Source organism: Varanus komodoensis, unplaced genomic scaffold (assembly GCF_004798865.1).
Source record: "Varanus komodoensis strain SLA01 unplaced genomic scaffold, ASM479886v1 scaffold10, whole genome shotgun sequence".
In the NCBI taxonomy this organism is placed as follows: domain Eukaryota; kingdom Metazoa; phylum Chordata; class Lepidosauria; order Squamata; family Varanidae; genus Varanus; species Varanus komodoensis.
The window spans coordinates 31949177-31963430 of NW_025335269.1; positions in this window are offsets into that span (position 1 = coordinate 31949177).

Here is a 14254-nt window from a genome sequence, read left to right on the forward strand (position 1 = left end):
TTTTGACTTGACACAAATCAGCAGTTTGTGATGCCTCTCAAGGATGGCTTGGCTAGGCAACTATCAAGTAGAATTAGGCTGCAGTTGTGAGACTGTGGATAGCTCTGATCAGAGGACTCGCCCCACTAAAGTTCAACTGAGCACATACCTCTATTTAGGTGAGGTTTCGCCCCCTGCTTGAAGAGTGGAGAGCCTCAAAGGGCTCTCAGTCTGAGAGCTTAGCACTCCATTTTTCTAAGTCAACCTTTGCCATGCACTTGGCTTCTGCTGGTGAGCCCACTGAGGAGCCTGAGGCTCCTAGTATAAAGGAGGGCAGCTCCTCCTAGAGATCTCTCTTCAGGGGTCTTGTCTGTGCGGGGGGGGGGGGGGGAGTCCCGGCTTAGAATTCCCCACCTGACTGGAGACAGTGCTGGTTGATGCCGATGCCTGTGGAGCTACTCCACAGTTTTGCACAACTAGTTTTCCTTATGCAGCTGACTCTGCCTTGTCCCTGTTAGAGACCCGGCTCCTGTCATCAGAGCTTTTAAAAAGCATCATAGTTGGGATGGTTTTTGCAACCTCACACATCCTCGTCCTGTTCTGCATTATGCCATGGCAACCTTAAAGATCATCGCATGCTTCAGCATCAGTTTGACACGGCCAGAACCACGGCCAGATATTAGCTACACTCCAAGGGTCCTGCAGAGGCATCCAGGAAAATGGGAATAGACTATGGAAGTTGTAGATCATACCCGTACTCAGTTTTTGGGAAGGCTGTCTGAAGAAGGCAGGCAAATACTGAAGAAAAGAAATGGAATTCTAGGACACCTTGACAAATTCAGCTGATATCCATTTGAGAATATGCTAAAAAAATTAGATGTGAAATGACTGACCTAAAAAAAAACAAACAAAAAAAGATAACTTGTCCCTGAGATTAGTTTCTGTAGTGTGGATTGGAAAGATGTGAATGGAAAGCAGTTTTTAAAGACATGATCCAGGGGAGACTGATGATATTACAGTGCAGCAGTGGTGCCAGAGTCTGGGGTAGGTGCCCACCTGATCCTTAAACGGGGTGCCACCTTAATTCTGCCCACCACTTCTTCCCCTCACTGCTATAGACTCTGCTCAGACTCAGATTAGTTGCTCCCTGCTCAGCTTCTTTGCAATGCACATACTGAAGATGTCTGAACCAAGCAGCTACACCTGTTAGTGAGGGAGCTCCCTGCCCCACCTTCAATCACGTCCACATTTCTTCTCAGAACCCTCACTGGGTTGCTTCCCCTCTTGGGTGTGCAAATAAACCACCCCACTGTTGCACAAACAAAGAATAAAAATTGTGAGTCTTGCTTGGAGGGTTGGGCAGGGGAGAGGAGAGGAGTGTACAAGACACAGTTGGGAAAGTTGCTGCTTGGGAAATGGCTCAAGAGAGGAGAAATGCAAGGAATGGGGAGGGAACACTACATGGGAAGAACTCGCCTTGAATATTATGCTGCTACATGAAGCAATGAGATAAACTTGCACGGAAGACTTCCTGCAAACCTGCATAAATGCATTTCAGTACAACATAAGGAATGCCATAAACATCATCACCCAAACAGCCGAGTTGAGTTTTCCAACGCATGTACATTGTGGCAGTCCCCCTCTTCTCCACTGCTTTCCCACGAAAACCCTGGGAGGCAGGTTGGAATGGAAGTCAGTGAACTTCAAGACCAAGTGGTGGAGTCCAGAATCCAGATCTTCTAGTCCCAGTCCAGTACTGTGACCACTGCATCCCACTGGCTCTGTTTGAAGTAAGTGACAAATGTCTCAGCAGAAGTAATTTCTGTTGCATTCTGAATTGGACCTGAAATAACCCTTTAGCATTCTTTGAGCGTATCAACAAGCATTTGGATAGGCATGATGCCACAGACATAGTTCACTAAGAGACACCAGTCGGAGCACCTCTTCTAAAGGAAGGGCATCTTATAAATGAAGGTGGACAGGTGCTATGAGTCACATTCACAGGGGCTCCTTGTTAGAGCCTTTGTCTAACAGAACCACACACAAGACTGGATGGTTGTATGGATACTCACATCTATAAGTATGTGATTGGACAAAGACAAGATAGGTTATGTTACACAGGTTGGCAACTTTTGCTCATGGCACCAAAAACAACCAAAACAAATCAATTTAAAAATAAAATAAACATGGCTTATAAATATAAAATGGCATTTTGGCTATAAAATGCCCAAAAGATCAAAATTAGCTTGTTCTGTGCTCTGTAGTAGCTACAGGAGTTTAAAAGAAAAAGGTGGGATAAAGGGGAGGGCTATTTTAGATGGCATCCCCATGCCCTTATATAAGCGTGCCTCTGTTTTTGGAGGAGGCGAGCTGCATGGGGCCCATGGACCATGTTTTGCTTTCCCCTGCTATATTACATTGGGAAGTCATTTCTAAAATGCACAAGCCAATCATAGTGGCATTAATACAAACACCAATGGAAAGTCACCTGAACCTCCAGGTATCTCCAACAGAAACTTTATGGAAACATTAGTGGCGTATGGACAGTCACTAGCATGACATTAAGCTGGCAAGCAAAGTCTGAAGTTATAGTTATTCTACTTACTTACTGAACAAGAATTATTTAATGCTACGTAAGACAATTGAGTCCCATTAAAAAAAACAAAACAAAACTGCAGGTAATTATACCACCAAGACCATATACAGAAATATGAATGTATCAGTTCCAGACTCAAAATTTCACATTGTGCACCACCATTTTTACTGCTGCACATAAACAATGTGCTCCAAGTTACTTACAGTTGCTGAATTTCCTGGCAACACAATCCCTCAGGTACGCAAAAGAAATCCTGCCAGAGAATATTCATTTTACAGCGATTGCTTAGAAAATTGGCAGGGCATGTGGCAACTAATGAATGCCACCCCTGCCCATGCTTTATGTGCTATTAATTAATCCATCAAAAGTCCTTTGTCTAGTAGATAGTATCATTTTGAATGAAGTGTTGGAAATATGCCAATGATTCTGTAGACTTAATTAAATCACTCCCTTTACAATAACTATGTCCCATGTACTTCATGTTTGCAAATTTCATCATATAAACCCGAACATAAAAGTGGCCCATCATCGCAAGCGTTTTTGGTTGAATCGGACTTTAGTAGGAAACGAGCTTGAGGTTTGCCCAAGTGCGTTTGTTTGATGTGCAGTGCAACAAAGGCGTATCCGAAGAGTGGGCACTTGTTGCACTCGTCTCCTGCCTGGAGACGGCGGCTTGGCCATTCTGCAAACATAGGATGGGATTAGGTGGACTTTGGTCCGATCAAGCAACAGGGCTCTTGCGTTCCTAATGAAACATAAACACATAACTATGGTGCAATATACACTGTGGAGCAGTCATTGCAACATAGTTTGTGTGGTGGAACCGTTATTATTTTCTCATTTCTGTACCACCCCATAGTCAAAGCTCTCTGGGCGGTTTACAACAACCCATAAGAACAAGACTATAGACACAACATTGTATGAGTGTTCTCAGGGACAGAAAGTGAACTTTGAAAGAGGCCCACACTGCACAAGGCTCAGTGCTCTGCTTTATGACCATGGGTTATTCGAGGGTTGCAGGATGGTTTGTAGGCTGCTCCGGCTACCCCCCTACTGGGTTCAGACATGACGATGGGTACTTGTACTAATTAGGCAGCTTGCTCCTGGCCTATCATCATGTGATCACATCCAGTTTCATCCTGATAGATGCAGCTTATACATTTTGTTCCCTTTTGACTGCCTGGCCTTTTTGCCCATTTTCCCAGTGCAATGTCTACTCAGAAGTAAGCCCCATTATATTAATTGGATTTACTCCCAAGTAAGTAGACTGCAGCCTAAATTTTGTGCAATGGCAAATACCCTTTTCTCTTTTTTCAGTCTCATTAAATTTTTTTTTGAAATATAGATAACTAAAAAGGTAATACCTAATAATATAACAGGATCAATAAAGAAACAAAGAAACTCACTAGTTTTAATTCCTATCACTAGACTGCTTCTGAAACATCTTGAGTACAGTAGCTTAAGGAGAAATATACTATCTAATGAAAGAATAAAAATATAAGTTGCTTACCCCATGTGTGTTAGAAAAATGTAGGCAGCTGCATTTGGTAAATATTACAATCAGTATACATCATTTACATTATCTCATATCATTTAACACAAGACTGGCAGACCAAATTCCACATTAACCAGTTCAGTGGATTCCCTTTTCTTTGCAAAATGCCCTTGCATGGCGAAGTGCTCTCTCCTTCCTGAGCCAGAGAGACAGAGACAGAGACAGGAGATGTTTAACTAATCCTATATCTAATTTTTCCTGGAAACTCTCACCTCATGACATTCCTCTTCCAGACATTGCAAATCCTCGTTTATGATTTTTCTGCACTTGGTCCAGATAGAGCTTTGCAAAGGAGAAGGAAAAACTGATGTTACACATGGCTATGGGGGAAGGAGGTACTTTGCTCCTTAAGTGAAGGACAGAATTGGTTTCTCTTGAGAATTCTACAGTGTTGAATAGAATGGGAGTTAAATGGAAAGCCATGAAACTGGGGGATACACATTTAAGTGGTCACAGGGGTATGTTAGTGTGTTAGGCACATGGAGGCCAGATGACTGAGGATCTTTGGGAGAGATGTAGAATACCCAATTCTGATGTTAAGGAATACGTCTGTTTCACAGGCAAAGGGGAATTACTGTGTAGTTAATGGGTTGCTTCTTAATCCTAATGCTCCTTTCTAGGCTTTGTATAATCTGTTAAATATACAAAAAATAAAATTGGCACACAAACTAAGAAGTCTTATTAGTATGTCCACTCACATTCATAGTTCTGAATGATTGGTTCATTTAGCTACTAGAAAATGTAGTTGTTCTATTGAGATAGTTAAGAAGGAAAAAGCTAACCTTTCTGAATGCCCAAAGGACCTATATTAAGTACCTTGTCTTGCCTTCTACTGTTACGAATCATACATTAATGTATTTACTTCTAGCATTGGAATAAATGAGGAGGTCTTTAAAAGTATTTTGCCCTTTATTAATATTACAGCTGACCAAGCACAGCAGCTGTGCAGCTGTGGCAAAGAATTATTTCCTAAGCATGTAAGGAAAGCCATGTTGGATGAGACCAAAGGCCCATCCAGCCCAGCACTCAATTCACATGGTAGCAAAGCAGCTGTTCACAGGATCCCTCAAGCAGGATGGGTACCGATGCTCTACCTGCCCAGACTCCTCAGCAACTGGTATATGCAGGCATGCCACCTGTAAGAACAGAGGTGGCACCCAGGCGACAGGGAGAGTTGCCATTGATAGCCTTCTCCTCCATGAATTTGTTCAATCCCCTTTTTAAGGCCATCCACATTGGTGGCCGTCACTCCTTCCTGTGGCAGTGAATTCCATAGTAATCACACACTATGTGAAGAACTATTTCCTTTTATCTCCCACAAGTCAGTTTTATGGGATGACCCCAGGTTCCAAAACTGTGGGAGAAGGAGGAACATGTCTCCCTCTCCATTTTCTCCACACAATGCATACTTTTAAGCACTTCGCTCATGTCTCTTCTTATTCACCTTTTTTCTATGCTAAGAGATTTCAGTTGTTATCTGTTCCTCATAGGGTAGTTGCTGCAACTCCTAGATTATTTTTGTTGCCCTTCTCTTGCCCTTTTTCCAACTCAGTAATGCCCATTTTCAGGTCTGGTGACCAGAACTGTACATACTATTCTAAATATGGTTGCACCAAAGATTTGTATAAGGAGAAAATGATCTCAGCAATTTTATTTTCTATTATTTTCCTAATTATGCTTAACATGGAGATTGCCTTTTTCACAGCAGCTGCACACTTATTCCTGTTTAATAAAACCTTCTGAGATCACAACTGTTAAGGATGTGATCATGTAGCCTTTGCTGCCTGATTCACCGAGCCGTAACCTGAGATACACTACTCCTTGGTTGCTAGAAACATATTTCATACACTCCAGCTGTCCTTTTAAATTTACCAAGGACCATCCCGAGGTTCAGAGTCTAAGCTAGATGTATCACTTACCTGTCATATCCCTAGTTCTTCCCAGTCTTAGGATTAGTTCTAAAGCCAGTTGGACCATCTCAGTTTCTCATTCCCTCTCTTCATTTTAAATTTATTGGGACAAAAAATAACAGGGCAATTAAAATAAAAACAGAAACATTTCAATATTAAGCACTCTCAAATGGCCTAGAAGAAACTGCCTTCCAAAGACAAGTCAAAGCCTTCCTTCTTGTCCTCTTCTCCCCTCCCTGTACATGAAGGACATGTATAGCAGAATGGCCACCATCTTTTTGGGCTCATGAGCACATTTGGAAATTTGGGAAACCAACCACAAAATGGCTGATGTGGATGCTATGGCTATTCCTAAAAGGACACCCAACTTGTTCGTTCTCTCTCTCTCTCTCTCTCTCTCTATATATATATATATATATATATAGAGAGAGAGAGAGAGAGAGAGAGAGAACAGAGCAGAGAATCCATTTAAACCGAGATGCAAAGCCACACATTTGACTACAAAGGCACAACAAAATACCCATTTCTTAGAAGGAGAGCTGAGAGGCTGATGAGGCTGTCAGGGACAAGTATCTGTTGAACTTCTGTCTGTTGTGGAACTGCTAAGCCATGGAAGTTGAGTGATGCCTATCACTGTGTTTTCAAGTAGAAATTTGGATTATAAGGTCGCTGCTAAGGAATAAATTTGCACTGGTGTTTGAGCAACACTGCTCTTCTTACAACAGAGTTGTTTGCGTATGGGCAGTGGGGGTTTGCGTATGAAATCACCTCCTCTCCCACTCCACTCCTGCGACTCTGCAAAAGAGATTATAACATGCTAATGAGATACATTTCTGAGAGAGAAGTGAATGAGTCATCTTCTAGTAGTTCTTGTTCACGTCTAGCAGCAAGATAATTTAGCAAGTTAAAAGCAGAAGCAGAATGGGCCTATTCTTGAAGAGGCTGTCCGGGTTGCAACCTGGAGATCGGCATGAAGGCATGAAATTCCTCAAGGAAGTGGGCGGTTTGGCATCAGCGGCTTCTCTTCAGCAGTGGTGGAGGAAAGCAAATTTCCTCTGCTGCATTTTCCCATCCCAGATCAGTCCCTGCTACAGCAGCTCTTTGCTCCAACAGGGTAGGGAGTACAGGTGTGGCAACCCTATTCTTGGAAAGCCATGTGAATCACTACAGGTTGTCACTTAGAATAAAGGGCCAAGTGTGTCACTAAAAATATATAAAGTATTGATTGACATTTCAGCTTAATCATCTATCTCAAAACTGGGAGCTGGGAGGAAACATATACTTAGTCTTAACTATGAACACATACTTTTCTCAGCCTGTGCAAACACAGTTTATCCCTCTCTTGGATTCGCAAAAACAATTGAGTTGGAAAGGTCAGCGAATCAATGAGACTTGCCTTGAGCTTTCTAAATATTCCTCCTTAGCAACCGCTTAGACTACACCCAGATTTCTTTATTTTTAATAGTCAGATTCAGCTTTTATAGTTCTGATATTGCTGGGCACGGTCTCTAAATCAACACTGTGGGCATGACTAAGAAAATGGAGGAATAGTGTGCACAGACAATCTCACCAGGCGAAAGGTATTTTTCCCTTGCTGTTGGTTTTTGTAAATACACAGGTGGCACATAGTGCTATGATAATCCCTTGATATTGTTAGACTGGGTGGTATCCATTTACTCTAAGAATGCTTACCTTTTAACTTCTTTTCTCACGCCTCTTTTGTCCCAGTATGCTGAGCTTCCAAGATTCTCAGTCTAGACCACAAAGACCACAGCCAGCTCCCTCTTAGTGCCCCAGCCGACCAAATAAAAGGGTGGTCAGGGAGCTTCCCTCCTTGTAGGGAGACAAGTCAGGTAGGCGCTATCCATGTTGCTGCTCTACACAGCAAACTAGAACCCTTCCTCAGTGGGAAGAAGATAGTCCAAGACAGAACTAGACATTATGGAAGACACAGAACTTAGGCTGAAAATGGACTACTGGAACTCAGCGTACGAAGTGGCACAATTGCTCTGCAAATCCTCTTTTTGCCTCCTCTTCCGGTCTTGGGCTGCCACTGCTTGTGGGACAAAATTCTCTGGTAGGGTAACTATGAGCTTCACAGTGAGCTCAATCCATTATGGTGGAAAGGAATACTATATTAAAGGGATAAGGTTTCACGAGATTCTTGCGTGTTCCAGAATACTCTTCTTTTTTTCCCTACTTTTCCCCTCTTAGAGTGGAACAATAAAAGGGATGTAGGTTGTGATCCCATACTTGCTTATATGGGAGTAAATTTCATTGAATTCAATGCAACTTACTTCTGATTTGACAAGTTGGTAAAGAATTAGATGAGTATTTGTTGAAACTGACTTCTAGACCAGACCTCCTCAGCGTGCCACCTTAACTACTAGCCTGAAATGTTTATGATGAGCAGTTTTACTCCTAAGTAAGTACTCCAACTCACTAGTATGTTTGCTAGGAGCGAAGTTACTCCCACAATGTCTTTCTACATGTTGAGGATTATTACTCCTTAATGAGATACTCCTAATAGAGGGCCCTCTCTTTATTGAGACCACTGAAAGACCTCTGTTCATGACAGTTGTATGTTCAGTCTCTCACAGGACCTTAGAAATTATTCTTCATTAAAAAAGAAAAGACAGAAAAAAGTGTCAGGGTTTGAAGTACCTGGGGGATACAGAGTTAACAATACCTTCAACGTCATGTTGTACCACTTACTGTAGTTTCACTGCTTAATAAGAATGTCTGGGTTTGCTGGCTGTAAATAAGCTAGAAAAAGAGGTAAATAATCAGCAATGCAAAGACCATTTCAAACAGTAAAGAGAGAAACATTTATTATTGCTGTTACTGTTGCTGGTATCATCATTATAATGATCAGCGCATGGTTCCCAGATCAGCTTACAAAGATTAATAAGGAGACAGTCCCTGCCCTCAGACTTTTCTGTTTCAGGTCTTCCTCCCAAAAGACAGATTCTAGGTTGGTGAGCATTAAATGTAACCATTAATGCAATACTAAAGCCACAATATAAATTAAATGCCATCCTCAATAAAATTGAGGAACCATAAAAAGGAAACTATCCATCCAGTTAAAACTAATGAGATAATACCACCAGTTCAACATATCCTGGCAAATAAATATGTCTTGATCGGGTGCTCTCATTTAGTGCGCTCCTGAGTTTAAACTGCAATTCAGTACCTCTGTAACTTCACCTGATTCATGTGATGGAAAGAATGGAGCTGACATCGCACCCGCAACCCTCAGATGACCTTGCCAGCAGCTTCATATAGATGTCGAAGAACATGGGGGAAAGGATGGAACATTAGGGGACTCTGCAATAAATAAAGTCTTCATGCCTTACAAGGATTTCTTTCTCATTTCGCAGCCTCTTCCTTCAAGGTGGCAGGTCAATCCCTGCCTCAATGAGGCATAACAAGCTCTGATATGAAATAGGACTTACATGATGACAGCTGCATTTATTTACCTATGCCATTTATATCCCACTTTTTCCCATTTGCAAGGTACTCAAACTGGCTTAGATGGTCTTGTCAGGATTCATGGACAGGAGGCCCTGCCGAACGTCCACCAAGACTTTAGTTACTTTCTCCCTCCACCAACCTGAACCTACTGGTATTAGCTAGGGTCCTTCCCTTTGTACATTCAGAACCACAGCTCTTTCTTGCAATGCATTCTTTATTGACCAAAGAGATTTCCAGACACCTGAAATGAATCTCTGAGCATGCACAGAATGGTTCATTGAACCCAATCTAGTATTCGCCTCCAGGAAATCTCCTTCTGATCATGCCCGGGTCATCCTTTTGGGAAGCGCCTTCTGAAAACCTCTCTGCATGCTGATTCTCTAACTGGGGTGCCCTCCTCTGCTGATGACACATCATAGGATCAAGAGCCATACCTGCCTCATCTGTGCCTGAGAAACTCCCCTCCTGCCAACTGTGCCTTTCGGTCCCAGAGACTGCCTGCCCACCTGGAAAGTCTGGCTTCAGGATAAGGAGCTTTGATTCTCCATTCCCAATGACTGGGAATGCCCCACATTCCCAGGCTCCCTCCCACCTCTCTCCTCCTCCTGATGCTGATTCTTCTGGAAACCAGCCAGCTGCCCTTGAAAGCAGCTGTGTTTCTCTCTCCCAGCCCTTAGACCAGTTCACACAAAAGCTTCACTTCTGGTTCTAGTGTCATTTAAGTGCCATCTTGTATCAAAAATCCTACTAGATGTACGTAGAGGCTTCCAGCCAGGCCCTATGATACAACCATATCTGTTCAGACTTGTTAAACATGTACTCACAGTTTATGGATTGACATGAGAGAGTTCTCAGTCTAGAATACCCACCCAACAAAGTGAAAAGAAACCCCCCCGAGATTAACGGGGCCGAGGGGGTAGGCATAATCTACTACAGGGCAGAACAGCACTTGTCACCTATAGCTTCCAGTTAAAACGATTCAAACATACTGTCAGTAATCTACTGCCCATCTTGGACAGTGACACTTCCATTTTCCAGGTCTTGGGTAGGAAGGCTGTACTTGCTTACAGGCAGCTATTCACCAGCTGCAATGGAACTCATAATATACCAGGCCCAGAGGCAGACCCTTCGGCTGTTACAGGATCTAACAATACCACCTTCAAAACCTGCTCATCTTCCATTCTGGCCATTCTGCATAGGATAAATAGACCAGTCTTTATGCAAAAACAAAAACAACCCCCCCAACAAATCTGTTGAGACCAGCAATGGCACTATTCATGCACCAATGGGGAACGCTTCCCCATCCCGGAACATTCTGTCACTAAGCCTGAGGTGCCCATTCTTGAGAACAACGGATCAATTGTGAGAAGCAGGTCTACATCTCTTTCATCATACTACAAAGAGGGATTGACATTACATTGATCGTATGAGGTTGATCATGGAACTGATAATAAAGTGGGAATGCTTCAAAGGAATGAGGAAATCGGTGTTCACATCTCTGAAAACAGCTTGCAGTCTTCCCGCGGGAGAAAAAAATAACAGTGCCGCATTCTGATTTTTATTGTCTTTACAAACAAGTTCTAACAATAAACCTGGGAGAATCTGCAGCAAAATATTGTTATGACTGCTGGCTGACAATTCCTTCATTAGTAGATAGCTTGTAGCTCAGAAGGATCAGCTGAGAACAGTTAATTGTTCAGTGATGGTCTCCTGATAGCTGGAGAGATCTCTTGAGAGGAAACTGCCATATTGAGAGCTGCAGAAAGTGTGGTGCGCGCACACACACAAACGCAGTAGTGAAAGAAAGGGAGCCGATGGATAATGTATGTGAAGAAATAAGATTTTGCAGCTTGGAACAGAGGTAAAAGCAGAAGGGGTGAATGAGAGAGCTTTCCTGTGTGTGCAATTATTAGGAAACAAAATAGGAAACAAGGATGAGGTACTTGTGCCCCTCCAAATGATACTGGATGCCAACTCCAGGTAGCCCTAACCAGCATGGCTAGTGGTTAGGGATGATGTGGAAGTGGAGTCCAACATCATCTGAAGAGCCACAGATTTCTGTCCACTAGAGTTAGCCATATACCCTGATGTGACTGGCATTAAAAACAAGCATGACTGTGGCACTATTTGCAGAAATGAATCATTTCTTCCACTTGGTGCCATACTATGAAAAAACTGTGGGGAAACATGGCTAGTGAATGGGACAGGTGGGTGAGCAAACACTTGGCCAATCCGTTATATCCTTTCAAATTATATTATACATTTGGGTTATCATTTTACAATCTCATATGCTTAGAAAGATGTCGAACCTCTGCTTATATATAATCCAAAGGCTTGCTCGGCTCACCCATGAATGGTGCGCCTCTGTGACCTCCAGAGAGAGTTGATACTGTGTGTAGCCACAAATGCTGAGGTTGTGCATGGGGCAAGATGCCCAAGGGATTCTGTAGCTCCTCAATCTGAGACAGCTCTTCTTAATGAAAGACTTTCTAGTTCTTTTCTGAAAAAGCAAACTGCTCAGTGCAGAGTTAACATGTGACTGTCCTGGAAATAAATATCAGAAGACTCTTGCTGCCAAAAGCAAGTTCATTTCATATGTGTGGTTTCCAGTGTGGCTGATCCTCAAAATGGATTGAGCAGCATTGCATCTTGCTGGCTGTATACATGTCAGGACGGAAGGAAGGACGGAAGAAGGACGGAAGGAAGGAAATGATTCACCTCTCAAAAATAAGACACAGATTTGCATCAAGTTTGCAATGAGATACTACAAGTCTGAAAATCATGAGTATGATTTAGATAGAAATTCGACACATTTTGAGATGGATTGACTCCATAAAGGAAGCCACAGTCTTGAACTTAGGACAACAGAATGGGTCTGTGGCAGACAGGACATCCTGGAGGGCTCTCATTCATGGGGTTGCCTTAAGTTGGAGACCATTTGATAACACATACCGCTGCCACCGCTGCCGCCACCAACAGCCATGGCCACATCTCATCTTATCCTCAGAGGCTGTGACCAGGTGACCTCTGTGCCCTGCTCGGTCTGCTGTCCAGTTGTTGCAGACGGGCACCTTCAAGAACCAGCTGTCCCTTCTGGAGGCATTTTATCTTTGCCCTGGACTTGGACTAGGCAGATAAGGATTGCTCTCTGTAATGGAGGACATACAGACTCCCTCGCATCCGTATTTCTTCACCTGCAAAATCAATGCATGGAAAACCAGAAGCCCAAGTCCACTGTGTGTAAATAACCTTACATAATGAAAAGCAAAGTCTGTATCATTTGAACAACATCATTTATACATTGGTGGATATCGTACTAGCACTGCCTTCCATGTATTCCTTAAAATTGTCACATGATGTTTATGAAAGGAACATGCTGTCTCAGAGACTCTGTGAAGAGGCCTGGCTGGCCTGTGCAATTTAAGTAAGTCGCTTTTGAACAAGAGGTATAGTGACCTAATATATCCCTTTTTGTTTACGCTTCCTGCACTGGGATTGCCGTTTCTGGGGAAAGTCCTTGGTTGCATTGTAGTGTCTTGTCTTTCCACAGCTGTGGACATCCATGGGGCATAGCAGAGTTTCTTGCTTCCTCTTTTCAGGTGCAAACGAGGGAAGAGACTGGGCAGCAAGCCAGGGAATAGTGGAGAGGAGCAGCGCTTGCAATGGCATGACCAGTCCCTCATGGCCGCCTCACTTATCAGAAAGCCTGGTATCATTTAGTGCAGCCGCATTTGGTGTGACGGGTGCTTTGAAAAAGAAGGATGAGAAAGGACACTATAAAAAGTGTTCTGTCTGTCTTGCTTAATAATTTTATAAGTGCCATCACATTTGACTGGGTTCAATGACTTCTTGTCATGGGAGTATGAAATGCTTCCCACTCAACCTAATTTAAAATGCTTTCTACAGATAATAAGCCTAACAATTGAATTGTTAGTTTTAAGACTGTGTCAAAGGTGGTTTTATACTTGACAGGAAAGTAAGCATTCTTGGAAGAGTATTTTTGTATAGGTTGGATAAAAGTGCTTTTCAGTTCTGGATGAAATATATTTAGAATCCACATGCAGCATTATTTATTTGTATATGTAAATGTACATCGATGTCCATATATATAAAAGCTTCATATTGAACATTGGAAATCACAGGCCACAATGGGCATAAGTATGTGCATGCCACCATTACTTAAGAGGCCAGTTGTAATAAAATGGGGGATCCAGAAAAAGCATTTGCTAGTATAGCTATCTATTGGTTGAAGCCCCATTGGTGAGGGTGTTCAAGGATAGGCTAGAGATGGGCATGGTAGGCATGTCATGAACAGAGCCATCTGGAGCCAGGGGTCAGGAGGACCCTTCCGACTTGCGCTGTTTCTAGGTTTCTATATTTATTGCTTTCCCATAAATTGCATTGATTATATCCAATGTTAACCCTACTTCAAGTTGACTGATTGAAATGGATTGAGGCTCAAGCTGGATGAACTTTGGATAGAACCCTATAAATATCTGCACGTACAAAAGGGCTAACAAGCACATCTTTGACCTCTTGAACCAGAGCTTTAGTCGTCTCTTTCAAAAACATAAATATGGCCCCCAAATATTGCTCAGCTGTAAGCAACTGTAATCTCAGCTGTAATCTCATCTCTGAACAGTCTGTGCAAAGGCCACAGTCCAGCGTACACATGCCAGAGCGCATTGCTCACATCTGCCTCTATCTAACCATGGCTTGGTGTGCAAAAGTGGCGCACCC